The sequence below is a fragment of the Arachis hypogaea genome, chromosome 6, assembly GCF_003086295.3.
Source record: "Arachis hypogaea cultivar Tifrunner chromosome 6, arahy.Tifrunner.gnm2.J5K5, whole genome shotgun sequence".
In the NCBI taxonomy this organism is placed as follows: Eukaryota; Viridiplantae; Streptophyta; class Magnoliopsida; order Fabales; family Fabaceae; genus Arachis; species Arachis hypogaea.
The window spans coordinates 41,762,403-41,779,214 of NC_092041.1; the positions used below are offsets into that span (position 1 = coordinate 41,762,403).

General features: G+C 37.4%; 1 non-coding gene across 1 annotated transcript; it reads right to left on the bottom strand.

Annotated features, from left to right (window-relative positions):
• Positions 1–2,219: 2,219 nt before the first annotated feature.
• Positions 2,220–2,323, bottom strand: LOC112700042 (small nucleolar RNA R71). Its single transcript, XR_003152966.1, has one exon. It is a non-coding gene; the product is annotated as a small nucleolar RNA R71 (small nucleolar RNA).
• Positions 2,324–16,812: the final 14,489 nt, after the last annotated feature.

The window sequence follows — 16,812 nt, forward strand, 5'->3', positions numbered from 1 at the left end:
ACTCACGTAAGGTATTACTTGGATGACCCAGTACACTTGCTGGTTAAGTTGAACGGAGTTATGATCACACCAGGGATTATTAAGATCCCAATTTATCACACCATGATCTCTTTGGGGTATTTTTAAAAGAGACCAACTTTGAGGATCACAATTTTGTCCACCAAGTTTTTGGCGCCGTTGCCGGGGATTGTTCGAGTATGGACAACTGACGGTTCATCTTGTTGCTCAGATTAGGTAATTTTCTTTTCAAAAACTTTTTCAAAAATTTTCTTTTCTTTTTCATTTTTTTTCAAACTCTATTTTCGAAAAATATAATAAAAATACAAAAAAATCATAAAATTAAAAAAATAAAAAATATTTTGTGTTTCTTGTTTGAATCTTGAGTCAATTTTTAAGTTTGGTGTCAGTTGCATGCTTTAAAAAATTTTCTTGCATTTTTCGAAAATTCCAGGCATTCATAGTGTTCTTCATGATCTTCAAGTTGTTCTTGATAAGTCCTCTTGTTTGATCTTGATGTTTTCTTGTTTTGTGTTGTTTGTTGTTTTTCATGTGCATTTTTCGTTTGTTAGACTCCATGCATTAAAGATTTCTAAGTTTGGTGTCTTGCATGTTTTCTTTGCATAAAAAACTTTTCAAAATTATGTTCTTGATGTTCATCATGATCTTCAAGGTGTTCTTGGTGTTCATCTTGACATTCATAATGTTCTTGCATGCATTAAGTGTTTTGATCCAAAATTTTCTTGTTTTGGGTCATATTTGTGTTCTTCTCTCTCATAATTAAAATTTCAAAAAAATCAAAAAATATATCTTTTCCTTTTTTCTCTCCAAATTTTTGAAATTTTGGGTTGACTTGGTCAAAAATTTTTAAAATTAGTTGTTTCTTACAAGTCAAGTCAAAATTTCAATTTTAAAAATCTTATCTTTTCAAAATCTTTTTCAAAAATCACATCTTTTTCAATTTTTTTTGTAATTTTTAAAATTTTAAAAAATTTATTTTCAAAATCTTTTTCTTATCTTTATATCATATTTTCAAAAACTAGCTAACAAATAATGTGATTGATTCAAAAATTTGAAGTTTGTTACTTTCTTGTTAAGAAAGGTTCAATCTTTAAGTTCTAGAATCTTATCTTGTAGTTTCTTGTTAGTGAAGTAAGTAATTTTAAATTTTTGAATTAAATCTTTTTATCTTTTATCTTATCTTTTTCAAAAATTTTATCTTTTTCAAAATTTGATTTTAAAATATCTTATCTTTTTCAAATTTGATTTTAATATCTTTGTCAACTAACTCTTTGACTTTGTGTTTATTTCTTATCTTTTTCAAAACCACATAACTACTTTTACCTCTCTAATTTTCGAAAATATCTCATATCTTTTTCAAAAATTCTTTTTTGTTTTAAATTTTAATTTTAATCTTATCTTATCTCTAATTTTTGAAAATTACTAACCCCTTTTTAAAATTATTTTCGAAATTTTCTATCTCTTTACTTATTCTATTTAATTATTTATTTACTAACACTTCTCTTCACCTCTCTTCATCTAAAAATCCGAACTCAATCTATCCCTTGTGTTTGGATTCTCCACTTTTCTTTCTTCTATCCCCTTCTTTTTCTACTAACATAAAGGAATCTCTATACTGTGACATAGAAGATTCCTCTTTCTTTTCTTGTTTTCTTCTCTTTCATATGAGCAGGAACAAGGACAAAAGCACTCTTGTTGAAATTGATCCTGAACCAGAAAGGACTTTGAAGAGGAAACTAAGAGAAGCTAAATTACAACAATCCAGAAGTAACCTTTCAGAAAATTTTGAACAAGAGAAGGAGATGGCAGCCGAACCCAATAATGATAATGCAAGAAGGATGCTTGGTGACTTTACCAAGCCCGCGTCTAAATTTGATGGAAGAAGTATCTCCAGTCCTGCCATTGGAGCCAATAATTTTGAGCTTAAGCCTCAATTAGTTGCCTTAATGCAACAAAACTGCCAGTTCTATGGACTTCCATCTGAAGATCCTTATCAGTTTTTAACTGAGTTCTTGCAGATTTGTGAGACTGTAAAGACGAATGGAGTAGATCCTGAAGTCTACAGACTCATGCTTTTCCCTTTTGCAGTAAGAGACAGTGCTAGAATATGGTTGGATTCACAACCTAAGGATAGCCTGGACTCATGGGATAAGCTGGTCACGGCTTTCTTGGATAAATTCTTTCCTCCTCAAAAGCTGAGCAAGCTTAGAGTGGATGTTCAGACCTTCAAACAAAAAGATGGTGAATCCCTCTATGAAGCTTGGGAAAGATACAAGCAGTTGACCAAAAGGTGTCCATCTGACATGTTTTCAGAATGGACCATACTAGATATATTCTATTATGGTCTATCTGAATTTTCAAAAATGTCATTGGACCATTCTGCAGGTGGATCCATTCACCTAAAGAAAACGCCTGCAGAAGCTCAAGAACTACTTGACATGGTTGTAAATAACCAATTCATGTACACTTCTGAGAGGAATTCCGTGAATAATGGGACGCCTCAAAGGAAGGGAGTTCTTGAAATTGATGCTCTGAATGCCATATTGGCTCAGAACAAAGTGTCGACTCAGCAAGTCAACATGATCTCTCAAAGTCTGAATGGATGGCAAAATGCATCCAGCAGTACTAAAGAGGCAGCTTCTGAAGAAGCTTATGATCCTGAGAACCCTGCAATAGCAGAGGTAAATTACATGGGTGAACCTTATGGAAACACCTATAATTCATCATGGAGAAATCATCCAAATTTCTCATGGAAGGATCAACAAAAGCCTCACCAAGGCTTTAACAATGGTGGACGCAATAGGCTGAGCAATAGCAAGCCTTTTCCATCATCTTCTCAGGAACAGACAGAGAATTCTAAACAAAACACTTCTAATTTAGCCAATTTAGTCTCTGATCTGTCAAAGGCCACTTTCAATTTCATGAGTGAAACAAGATCTTTCATCAGAAATCTGGAGGCACAAGTGGGCCAGCTAAGTAAGAAAGTCATTGAAACTCCTCCCAGTATTCTCCCAAGCAATACAGAAGAGAATCCAAAAGGAGAGTGCAAGGCCATTGATTTAATCAATATGGCCGAATGCACAAGGGAGGAGGAGGACGAAAATCCTAGTGAGGAGGACCTCCTGGGACGTCTCTCAAGCAAGAGGAAGTTTCCTATTAAGGATCCAAAGGAATCTGAGGCTCAAATAGAAACCATAGAGATTCCATTAAATCTCCTTCTGCCATTCATGAGCTCTGAAGACTATTCTTCCTCTGAAGAGGATGAAGATGTGACTGGAGAGCAAGTTGCTCAATATTTAGGAGCTATCATGAAGCTGAATGCCAAGTTGTTTAGTAATGAGACTTGGGAAAGTGAACCTCCCTTGCTCATTAGTGAACTAGATACCTGGATTCAGCAAATTTTACCTCAAAAGAAACAAGATCATGACAAATTCTTAATACCTTGTACCATAGGCACATTGACCTTCGAAAAAGCTCTATGTGATCTGGGGTCAGGGATAAATCTTATGCCACTCTCTGTAATGGAGAAGCTGGGGATCATTGAGGTACAACCTGCCTTGTTCTCATTACAATTGGCAGACAAGTCATTGAGACAAGCTTATGGAATAGTAGAGGATGTGTTAGTAAAGGTTGAAGGCCTTTACATCCCTGCTGATTTTATAATCTTAGACACTAGGAAGGAAGAGGATGAGTGTATCATCCTTGGAAGACCTTTCCTAGCCACAGTAGGAGCTGTGATAGATATCAACAGAGGTGAATTAGTCCTTCAATTGAATGGGGACTACCTTGTGTTTAAGGCACATGGCCATCCCTCTGTGATAAAGGAGAGTAAGCATGAAGAGCTTCTCTCAGTTCAGAGTCAAGAAGAGCCCCCACAGTCAAACTCTAAGTTTGGTGTTGGAAGGCCACAACCAAACACTAAGTTTGGTGTTAAGACCCCATATCCAAACTCTAAGTTTGGTGTTGGGACTATACAACATTGACCTGATCACCTTTGTGGCTCCATGAGAGCACAATGTCAAGCTATTGACATTAAAGAAGCGCTTGTTGGGAGGCAACCCAATTTTATTTATCTAATTTTTATTTTATTTTATTTTATTGTTATTTTGTGTTTTATTAGGTACATGATCATGAGGAGTCACGGAAAAATCATAAAAATTAAAAACAGAATCAAAAACAGCAGAAAAAAATTCACACCCTGGAGGAAGGACAGACTGGCGTTCAATGCCAGTAAGGAGCATCTGGCTGGCGTTCAACGCCAGAACAGAGCATGAATCTGGCGCTGAACGCCAGAAACAAGTAACATTCTGGCATTTGAATGCCAGGAATGTGCCTTGAGGAAAGCTGGCGCTGAACGCCAGTAACAAGCATGAAACTGGCGTTCAACGCCAGAAACATGCTACATATGGGCGTTGAACGCCCAGAACATGCTTTACATGGGCGTTGAACGCCCAGAACGTGCATCACCTCGGAGTTTAAATGCCAGAATGATATGCAAAGGCATTTTACATGCCTATTTGGTGCAGGGATGTAATTCCTTGACACCTCAGGATTTGTGGACCCCACAGGATTATCTCAGGATCTGTGGACCCCACAGGATCACCTCAGGATCTGTGGACCCCACAGGATCCCCACCTAACATATTCCCACCTTACCTCCTAATCCTAGTTCACTCTTCCCCATGTCACACTTCCCATCAACTTCAATCTCTCTTCCCAATTACCCCCTTCACCACTCTCATCCATCCACTCTTCCCCAAAAACCCCACCTACCTTCAAAATTCAAAAACATTTTCCCACCCAAACCCACCCTAAATGGCCGAACCTACCCTCTCCCATTTTCCTATATAAACCCCTCCATTCCACTCCCTTTTCACACAACACAACCCCCTCTTCTATACCTTGGCCGAAACCCACACTCCACCTTCTCCTCAATATTTTCTTCTTCTTCTTCTTCTTTTCTTTCTTCTCTTGCTCGAGGGAGAGCAATATTTTAAGTTTGGTGTGGTAAAAGCATAAGCTTTTTTGTTTTTCCATTACCATCAATGGCACCTAAGGCCGGAGAATCCTCTAGAAAAGGAAAAAGGGAAGACAAAAGCTTCCACCTCCGAGTCATGGGAGATGGAAAGATTCATCTCCAAAAGCCATCAAGACCCCTTCTATGATGTTGTGGCAAAGAAAAAGGTGATCCCTGAGGTCCCTTTCAAGCTCAAGAAAAATGAGTATCCGGAGATCCGACATGAGATCCGAAGAAGAGGTTGAGAAGTCTTAACCAACCCCATGCAACAAGTCGGAATCTTAATGGTTCAAGAGTTCTATGCCAATGCATGGATCACTAGGAACCATGATCAAAGTATGAACCCGAATCCAAAGAATTATCTCACAATGGTTCGGGGGAAATACTTAGATTTTAGTCCGGAAAATGTGAGGTTGGCGTTTCACTTGCCCATGATGCACGGAGATGAACGCCCCTACACTAGAAGGGTCAAATTTAATCAAAGGTTGGACCAAGTCCTAATGGACATATGTGTGGAAGGAGCTCAATGGAAAAGAGACTCCAAAGGCAAGCCAGTTCAACTAAGAAGACTGGACCTCAAGCCTGTGGCTAGAGGATGGTTGGAGTTCATTCAACGCTCCATCATTCCCACTAGCAACCGATCTGAAGTTACTGTGGATCGGGCCATCATGATTCATAGCATCATGATTGGAGAGGAAGTAGAAGTTCATGAAGTCATCTCCAATGAATTCTACAAAATAGCCGAAAAACCCTCCACCATGGCAAGGCTAGCTTTTCCTCACCTTATTTGCCATCTATGTTACTCAGCTGGAGTTATCATAGAAGGAGACATCCCCATTGAAGAGGATAAGCCCATCACCAAGAAGAGGATGGAGCAAGCAAGAGAGATCCTCCACGGATCTCAAGAGATGCATGAGGAAGCTCATCATCAAGAAATCCCTGAGATTCCTCAAGGGATGCACTTTCCTCCCAACAACTATTGGGAACAACTCAACACTTCCTTAGAATATTTGAGCCACAATGTGGAACAATTAAGGGTGGAACATCATGAGCACTCCATCATTCTCCATGAAATAAGAGAAGATCAAAGAGCAATGAGGGAGGAACAACAAAGGCAAGGAAGGGACATAGAAGAGCTTAAGGACATTGTTGGTCCTTCAAGAAGAAGACGCCACTAAGGTGGATTCATTCCTTGTTCTTATTTCTTTCTGCTTTTCGGTTTTTATGTTGTGTTTATCTATGTTTTGTGTCTCTACTTCATGATCATTAGTAGTTAGTAACTATGTCTTAAAGCTATGAATAAATTCCATTAATCCTTCACCTCTCTTAAATGAAAAATGTTTTAATTCAAAAGAACAAGAAGTACATGAATTTCGAATTTATCCTTGAATTTAATTTAATTATATTGATGTGGTGACAATACTTTTTGTTTTCTGAATTAATGCTTGAACAGTGCATATTTTTTATCTTGTTGTTTATGAATGTTAAAATTGTTGGCTCTTGAAAGAATGATGAACAAAGAGAAATGTTATTGATGATCTGAAAAATCATAAAATTGATTCTTGAAGCAAGAAAAAGCAGTGAAAAAGCAAAAAGTGGCGAAAAAAAATTTTTATAGAAAGAAAAAAGAAAAAGCAAGCAGAAAAAGCCAATAGCCCTTAAAACCAGAAGGCAAGGGTAAAAAGGATCCAAGGCTTTGAGCATCAATGGATAGGAGGGCCCAAGGAAATAAAATCCATGCCTAAGCAGCTAATTCAAGCTGTCCCTAACCATGTGATTGTGGCATGCAGGTCCAAGTGAAAAGCTTGAGATTGAGTGGTTAAAGTCGTGATCCAAAGCAAAAGAGTGTGCTTAAGAGCTCTGGACACCTCTAACTGGGGACTCTAGCAAAGCTGAGTCACAATCTGAAAAGGTTCACCCAGTCATGTGTCTGTGGCATTTATGTATCCGGTGGTAATACTGGAAAACAAAGTGCTTAGGGCCACGGCCAAGACTCATAAGTAGCTGTGTTCAAGAATCAACGTACTTAACTAGGAGAATCAATAACACTATCCGAAGTTCTAAGTTCCTAGAGAAGCCAATCATTCTAAACTTCAAAGGAAAAAGTGAGATGCCAAAACTGTTCAGAAGCAAAAAGCTACAAGTCCCGCTCATCTAATTAGAATTAATATTCATTGATATTTTGGAATTTATAGTATATTCTCTTCTTTTTATCCTAATTGATTTTTAGTTTCTTGGGGACAAGCAACAATTTAAGTTTGGTGTTGTGATGAGCGGATAATTTATACGCTTTTTGGCATTGTTTTTAGGTAATTTTTAGTAAGTTCAAGCTACTTTTAAGGATGTTTTCATTAGTTCTTATGCTAAATTCACATTTCTGGACTTTACTATGAGTTTGTGTGTTTTTCTATAATTTCAGGTAATTTCTGGCTGAAATTGAGGGACTTGAGCAAAATTCTGAAAAAGGCTAGCAAAATGACTACTGATACTGTTGGAATCTGACCTCTCTGCACTCAAAATGGATTTTCTGGAGCTACAGAACTCCAAATGGCGCTCTTTCAACGGCGTTGGAAATTAGACATCCAGAACTTTCCATCAATATATAATAGTCCATACTTTATTCGGGAATTGATGATGTAAAATGGCGCTCAACGCCAAGTACATGCTACTGTCTGGAGTTAAATGCCAGAAACACGTGACGACCCGGAGTTGAACGCCCAAAACACGTTACAACTTGGCGTTCAACTCCAAGAAAAGTCTCAGCTCGTGGATAGATCAAGCTCAGCCCAAGCATACACCAAGTGGGCCCCAGAAGTGGATTTATGCATCAATTACTTACTCATGTAAACCCTAGTAGCTAGTCTAGTATAAATAGGATAAGTTACTATTGTATTAGACATATTTTGACCACGTTTACATATTTTGACCATTCGGTCTTTTGATCACCTTTATGGGGGCTGGCCATTTGGCCATGCCTGAACCTTTTACTTATGTATTTTCAACGGTGGAGTTTCTACACACCATATATTAAGGGTGTGGAGCTCTGTTGTACCTCAAGTTTCAATACAATTACTATTATCTTCTATTCAATTCTCTTTTATTCTTATTCCAAGATATACGTTGCACTTCAACTTGATGAATGTGATGATCCGTGACACTCATCATCATTCTCACCTATGAACGCGCGTGACTGACAACCACTTCTATTCTACCTTAGGCCGGGCGCATATCTCTTAGATTCCCCAACAGAATCTTCGTGGTATAAGCTAGATAGATGGCGGCATTCATGGGAATCCGGAAAGTCTAACCTTGTCTGTGGTATTCCGAGTAGGATTCCGGGAATCTGGAAGGTCTAACCTTGTCTGTGGTATTCCGAGTAAGATTCCGGTATTGAATGACTGTGACGAGCTTCAAACTCTTGAAGGCTGGACGTTAGTGACAGACGCAAAAGAATCAATGGATTCTATTCCAACCTGATTGAGAACCGACAGATGATTAGCCGTGCTGTGACAGAGCATTTGGACCATTTTCACTAAGAGGATGGGATGTAGCCATTGTCAAGGGTGATGCCTCCAGACGATTAGCCATGCAGTGACAGCGCATAGGACCATTTTCCCGAGAGGATGAAAAGTAGCCATTGATGATGGTGATGCCCTACATATAGCTTGCCACGGAAAGGAGTAAGAAGAAATTGGATGAATGTAAAAAGAAAGTAGAGATTCAAGAGGAGCACAGCACCTCCACATGCCTATCTGAAATTTCCACTATTGATCTACATAAGTATTTCTATCCTATTTTATTTTCTGTTTATTATTAATTTTCGAAATCATCATAAACTATTTAATTTGCCTAACTGAGATTTACAAGGTGACCATAGCTTGCTTCATACCAACAATCTCTGTGGGATAGACCCTTACTCACGTAAGGTATTACTTGGATGACCCAGTACACTTGCTGGTTAAGTTGAACGGAGTTATGATCACACCAGGGATTATTAAGATCCCAATTTATCACACCATGATCTCTTTGGGGTATTTTTAAAAGAGACCAACTTTGAGGATCACAATTTCGTCCACCAATAACAGTCATATTAGCATTGCATTCTGCATACTGCATTATTAAAAAAAAACCACGCGACGCGGCAGCGTCGCTGACGTGTCCGCGTCGCTGACGTGTCCACGTCACATGTGCGTTGTGAAGAAGAGAAATCGAACAAAGAGTCACGCGAGAGCGTGGCTGGAGGCGTGCCAGTGGCACAAATCGTCCCACGCGACCGCGTCGCTGACGCGTCCGCGTCACATGGGAATAATGGCCTCCCACACGACCGCGTGACCCACGCGGCCGCGTGCCCTAATTTTCGACGTACAAAGGGTGCACAACGAATTACTGTGCGAGAGTGGTGCTGGATTGGTGCTGGACGCACAATCTCTATCACGCGACCACGTCGCCGACGCGTCCGCATTATTCCCTTCTCAAGCCCACTCATGCGATCGCATGCCCCACGCGATCGCGTCACCCCATATTTGGCAAAAATAAAAATTCGAACAGAGAGTTGTGCGAGCGCAAGGCTGCCCTCGCGCCAGTAGCATAATCTGAGTCACGCGTCCGCATCGATTAATTTAAGCGTCATTCGTGCGACCGCGTCCCCCACGCGTTCGCGTCGCTTGCGCCGCACAACTTTTTCAACGCAGCCAAATATCTTATCTTCTCTTCCCTATACCTAATTCTTTTCTTCCTTTCTTATTTCTTTTCTTCTTTCTTCTTCCTTTTCTTACTTTCTTCTTCTCATCTTTTTCACCTCCATTCTATTTTATTTAATTTATTTGCATACTTTCTTCCATTGCATTTTAATTTTGTGCATCTTTTTATTTTCTTTTCTAAATTTATTAATTTTTCCATTGGTGTAACTTGTTCACATTCAACTGTTGTGTCTTTTCTGGTATTATTTTGGTACTCAGTGACTTGTTTTACACTGTTGGGTAATATTGTTTAAGTCAATGCTATTCTTTTATGATATTTGTATTAATTTTGTATTGACATGAATTTATATTATCTTGCACTCACTTTCCCATTGTTGCAAAGTTTTGCACTCTTGCTTTACCATGTACTTCTACTGTTTTCTCACTTGCATGTTGTAGCTACCATGTAATTAAGACCCTTATTATCTGGCATTAACACCCATATTTTATTTATTTTCTATCTTTATTTTTGGGTTACTTTTTCTTCTTTTTCCTCTTCTTTCAGGATGGTCACCGAGGAAGGGAAAAAGAGAAACTTCTAAAAGGGGAAACAAACAAGTCCATCTGCACAATCTTTGGAGAAAAACGTCAGTTGGAGAAACCCGTCCACTTGCACATCTCAGCATGCACCGAGGACGGTGCAATCTTTAAGTGTCGGGAGGTCGATACCGATCTCCATGGGTTAGTTACTCTTCTATCTCAACACCAATGGTTTATTTTCCTTGTTTTTCATTCTTTGTTTTTTGTGCATATTTTACCACTTGGTTAAAGTAATATTTTCTTTTTCAAGAAATTTTTATAGTATTTCACTAATTTGAATAAAATTTTTGAAAAAAAAACTTGTTTGAAGATATCTTATTTTGGAACATGGTTTAGAGCTCGAACACACAAAACCAATGAGATTTTGAGCCTATTTGATTGGTTGCATTTTATCAACCAATATTTTATTTTTGGTGTGTGTTTCTCTCTCTAAAAATTGTAATCTTTGTCTTGCTTAATTCTATATTTCCATTATTTGATGTATGCATGCACTTATATGATTAAGACCTTGTTTCACTGAGCTTACATACCCTTATGGCCTTACCTTTTATTATCCTTTGCAAACCCATGTTGAGCATATTTTAACCCTTGTTCTTTACTTTAGCTCATCACTAACTCTAAGCGAAAAACAATAATGTCCCTAATTTGAATCCTTGATTAGCTTAGACTAGTGAAAATGCTCATGAATTAAGTGTGGGGAAAAGTGGGTTTGAAAACGTTTGGTTTGGGAATTGAGTATGTTAGACTTTGTGTGAAAATATGAAAAATGTTAAGAACATGTTTGTGCATTCAAAACCTTAATCATATGCATTGAGAAAAAAAAAGCAAGTAATAAAAGGGGACAAAATGCCTCAAAATAAATAAGTGAAATCAATACATATGAGCTGTACTCAAAACTTGGAATTTATAAATATGTAGTAAACACAGTTGATGGGAAGTTAGATTTTGTATTTTAATTAAATGGATTGTCTTGAGTTAGATGGAAAGTTTATGTTAATTAAAGGATTCAGATTTTAGTCCACTTGGCCAAATACAATCCTACCTTGACCCTAACCCCATTACAACCCTTAAAAGACCTCTTGATTTGTGTATTGGTGCATTAAATTTTTGTTGATTGTTAGATGAATAGCAAGCTATAGAAAGCAAGATTAGCAGAGAATTGAGAGAATTGACCCTAGACACAAGAGAGTTAGAATGATATACACTACTAGTAAGGGTTCAGTGCTTAATTCTATGTTCTCTGCTTTTATGAGCTATCTTCTTCTTGCAAGTTATTTATATTGTATTTTGTAATTTGAATTAGTGAAATCCAGTTCATATTTATTCTTGAAAGATTTATTTACTTTTTCACCCAAGTAGGTAGAACCATTTTAGCATGTAGTTACATTCACATTTCATAGGTTGCATTGCATGAGTCTTGCCTTTCCCTACTCATTTATTTGGTCTCCTTGAGTTTAGCATGAGGACATGCTAATGTTTAAGTGTGGGGAGGTTGATAAACCACTATTTTATGGTTTACAATGTGTTTAATTGTGTGGTTTTATCATGCTCTTTACCCACTTATTCATATAATTAGCATGCATTTATATTTCTTTCCTAAAATTATTACATGATGGAAAACATGCTTCTTTGGTATTAATTTAGCTAATCTTAATCCTCTCTTATTACCATTTGACGCCTTGATCTGTGTGTTAAGTGTTTCAAGCTTTATAGGGCATGAATGAGTGAGAGATTGGGAAGGAAGCTTGCAAAAATGGAAGGAACACAAGAAATTGAGGAGATGACCAGCGAGAAGTGACGCGTACGCGTCAGCGACGCGACCGCGCGGAAGAAAGGAATTCGCAGTGGCGCGGCCGCATGGCTCACGTGACCGCGAGGATTGGAAAAGCACAAGTGACGCAGAAGCGTGGACGACGCGAACGCATGGCTGGAAAAAACGCGAATGACGCGTCTACATGGATGACGCGATCGCGTGATGTGCGCGATCTGCAGAATTACAAAAGTCGCTGGCAGAGATTCTGGGCCGCATTTCAACCCAGTTTTTGGCCCAGAAACACAAATTAAAGTCAGGGAATTTGCAGAGACTCAGGAAGCTTTTCAGAATTCACTTTTTAGTATTTAGATGTAGTTTTTAGAGAGAGAGGCTCTCTCCTCTCTCTTAGGATTTAGGTAGGATTTTTAGAAATTAGGATTTATTTCAACTCTTCATCAGTTTCAATATCTTTTTATTTCGACTCCTCTTAGTTGTTGATTATTGGTGTTGCTTATTTGTCTTATAACTCTTCATATTTGGATTGATTTTATTTTATTAATGCAATTGAGGTATTTCAGATTTATGATTGTTTTCTCTAATTTATGTTATTGATGCTTGTGCTCCATCCAAATTATTTTCATTCAAGTAGGTTTTATTCCCTTTTGGCTTTGGTTGATTAATTGGTAACTCTTGAGTTATCAAACTCATTGTTGACTGAAAATTGGAATTCTTCAAGAATTGATTCGAGATCCAATAACTCTAACTTTTCCTAAGGAAAGACTGGGACTTGAGGATTCGAATTAATTCATTCACTTGACTTACCTTCATAGTTAGAGGTTAACAAAGTGGGAGAAAAATCCAATTCTCATCACAATTGATAAGGATAACTAGGATAGGACTTCCAGTTCTTATACCTTGCCAAGAGTTTATTTTACAGTCAATTATTTATTTTACTTGTCATTCATCATAATTGTTCCTCATTCTTAAAACCCCCAATTTACAAACTCATAACCAATAATAAGAACATACCTCCCTGTAATTCCTTGAGAAGACGACCCGATGTTTAAATACTTTGGTTATCAATTTATTTAGGGGTTTGTTACTTGTGACAACCAAAACTTTTGTACGAAGGGATTTCTGTTAGTTTAGAAGCTATATCTACAACACGAATACTTTTATAAATTGTTTACTAGCAAAAATCCTAACGTCACTCCACGTTACTGGTGGACGAAATTGTGATCAACAATAATGGCTCTTTGGCATGTGCATAAAAACATTAACTCAGCACTTTCTTTCCATAATCCCGTTCAACTAACCAGCAAGTGTACTGGGTCGTCCAAGTAATAAACCTTACGTGAGTAAGGGTCGATCCCACAGAGATTGTTGGTATGAAGCAAGCTATGGCCATCTTGTAAATCTCAGTTAGGCAGATTAAACTGGTTTATGATGAGTTCGAAAATTAATTAATAAATAGAAAATAAAAGGGATAGAAATACTTATGTAAATTAATAGTGGGAATTTCAGATAAGTGTATGGAGATGCTGTGCTCCTCTTGAATCTCTACTTTCCTATTACATTCATCTAATCCTTCTTACTCCTTTCCATGGCAAGCTGTATGTAGGGCATCACCGTTGTCAATGGCTACATCCCATCCTCTCAGTGAAAACATTCATATGCTCTGTCACAGCACGGCTAATCATCTGTCGGTTCTCAACTAGGTTGGAATAGAATCCCTTGATTCTTTTGCGCTTGTCATCATGCCCAGCCTTCAGGAGTTTGAAGCTCGTCACAGTCATTCAATCCCAGAATCCTACTCGGAATACCATAGACAAGGTTTAGACTTTTCGGATCCTCATGAATGCCGCCATCTATCTAGCTTATACCACGAAGATTCTGTTGGGGAATCTAAGAGATATGCGCCCGGCCTAGAGTAGAACGAAAGTGGTTGTCAATCACACGCGTTCATAGGTGAGAATGATGATGAGTGTCATGGATCATCACATTCATCAAAGTGTTGTGCAACGTATATCTTGGAATAAGAATAAAAGAGAATTGAATAAAAAGTAATAGTAATTGTATTGAAACTTGAGGTACAGCAGAGCTCCACACCCTTAATCTATGGTGTGCAGAAACTCCACTATTGAAAAGTGAAAGGTTCAGGCATGGCCGAATGGCCAGCTACCATGGTCTAAGGACTAGGCGTCCAGAGATGTCTAATACACTAGTAAAAAGTCATATTTATAATAAACTAGCTACTAGGGTTTACATGAGTAAGTAATTGATGCATAAATCCACTTCCGGGGCCCACTTGGTGTATGCTTGGGCTGAGCTTGATCTATCCACGAGCTGAGGCTTTTCTTGGAGTTGAACTCCAAGTTATAACGTGTTTTGGGCGTTCAACTCCGGATCAAGACGTGTTTCTGGCGTTTAACTCCAGACAGCAGCATGTACTTGGCGTTCAACGCCAAGTTACGTCGTTAATATCCGAATAAAGTATGGGCTATTATATATTGGTGGAAAGCTCTGGATGTCTACTTTCCAACGCCGTTGAGAGCTCTCCATTTGGAGTTCTGTAGCTCCAGAAAATCCATTTCGAGTGCAGGGAGGTCAGATTCCAACAACATCAGCAGTCCTTTTGTCAGCCTTTTTCAGAGTTTTGCTCAAGTCCCTCAATTTCAGCCAGAAATTATCTGAAATCACGGAAAAACACACAAACTCATAGTAAAGTCCAGAAATGTGAATTTAACATAAAAACTAATGAAAACATCCCTAAAAGTAGCTTGAACTTACTAAAAACTACCTAAAAATAATGCCAAAAAGCGTATAAATTATCCGCTCATCACAACACCAAACTTAAATTGTTGCTTGTCCCCAAGCAACTGAAAATCAAATAGGATAAAAAGAAGAGAATATACTATAAATTTCAAAATATCAATGAATATTAATTATAATTAGATGAGCGGGACTTGTAGCTTTTTTCTTCTGAACAGTTTTGGCATCTCACTTTTTCCTTTGAAATTCAGAGTGATTGGCGTCTCTGGGAATTCAGAGTTCAGATAGTGTTTTTGACTTTCCTAGTTAAGCATGTTGATTCTTGAACACAGCTACTTATGAGTCTTGGCCGTGGCCCTAAGCATTTTGTTTTCCAGTATTACCACCAGAGACACAAATGCCACAGACACATGACTGGGTGAACCTTTTCTGATTGTGACTCAGCTTTGCTAGAGTCCCCAGTTAGAGGTGTCCAGAGCTCTTAAGCACACTCTTTTTGCTTTGGATCACGACTTTAACCACTCAGTCTCAAGCTTTTCACTTGGACCTTCATGACACAAGCACATGGTTAGGGACAGCTTGATTTAGCCGCTTAGGCCTGGAGTTTATTTCCTTGGGCCCTCCTATCCATTGATGCTCAAAGCCTTAGATCCTTTTTACCCTTGCCTTTTGGTTTTAAGGGCTATTGGCTTTTTCTGCTTGCTTTTTCTTTTTCTTTCTATTTTTTTTCGCCACTTTTTTTTTCACAAGCTTTTGCTTTTTCACTGCTTTTTCTTGCTTCAAGAATCAATTTCATGATTTTTCAGATCATCAATAACATTTCTCTTTATTCATCATTCTTTCAAGAGCCAACAATTTTAACATTCATAAACAACAAGATCAAAAATATGCACTGTTCAAGCATTCATTCAGAAAACAAAAAGTATTGTCACCACATCAATATAATTAAATTAAATTCAAGGATAAATTCGAAATTCATGTACTTCTTGTTCTTTTGAATTAAAACATTTTTCATTTAAGAGGGGTGAAGGATTAATGGATTTATTCATAACTTTAAGACATAGTTACTAACTACTAATGATCATGTAATAAAGACACAAGTATAGATAAACATATAAAAAAAACGAAAAGCAGAAGAAAAATTTAAGAACAAGGAATGAGTCCACCTTAGTGAGGGTGGCGCCTTCTTGAAAGACCATTGATGTCCTTGAGCTCTACTATGTCTCTGAATTGTTGTAATTTAGTTTCTCTTAGTTTCCTCTTCAGAGTCCTTTCAGGTTCTGGATCAGCTTTCAACAAGAATGCCTTTTTCCTTGTTCCTGCTCATATGAAAGAGAAGAGGAAAATAAAAGGAAGAGGAATCCTCTATGTCATAGTAAAGAGGATCCTTATTATTAGTAGAAGAAGAAAGGGGATAATGGAAGGAGAGGGATGAATAGTCTGTATAAAGAGTAAGGATAGGGGAGGTGATAAGAGATGAAGAGAAGTGTTAGTAAATAAATAAATAAATAGAAGAAGATGAGAGAGGGATTTTCGAAAATATTTTTGAAAAGGAGTTAGTAATTTCGAAAATTAAAGATGAATTAAAATTAAAATTAAAACTTGAAACAATTAGTTAATTAAAAAGAATTTTTGAAAAAGAGGGAGGTATTTTCGAAAATTAGAGAGGGAAAGGTAGTTAGGTGGTTTTGAAAAAGATAAGAAACAACCAAAAAGTCAAATTTGAAAAAGATAAGAAAATAAGTTAGATAAGATATTTTGAAATCAAATTTTGAAAAAGATAAAATTTTGAAAAAGATAAGATAAAAAGATAAGATAAATAGATAAGATAAAAAGATATGATTGAAATTAGTTTTGAAAAAGATTTAATTTTTAAAATTAAAATAAATTACTTGACTAACAAGAAACTAAAAGATAAGATTCTAAAATTTAAAGATTGAACCTTTCTTAACAAGAAAGTAACAAACTTCAAAT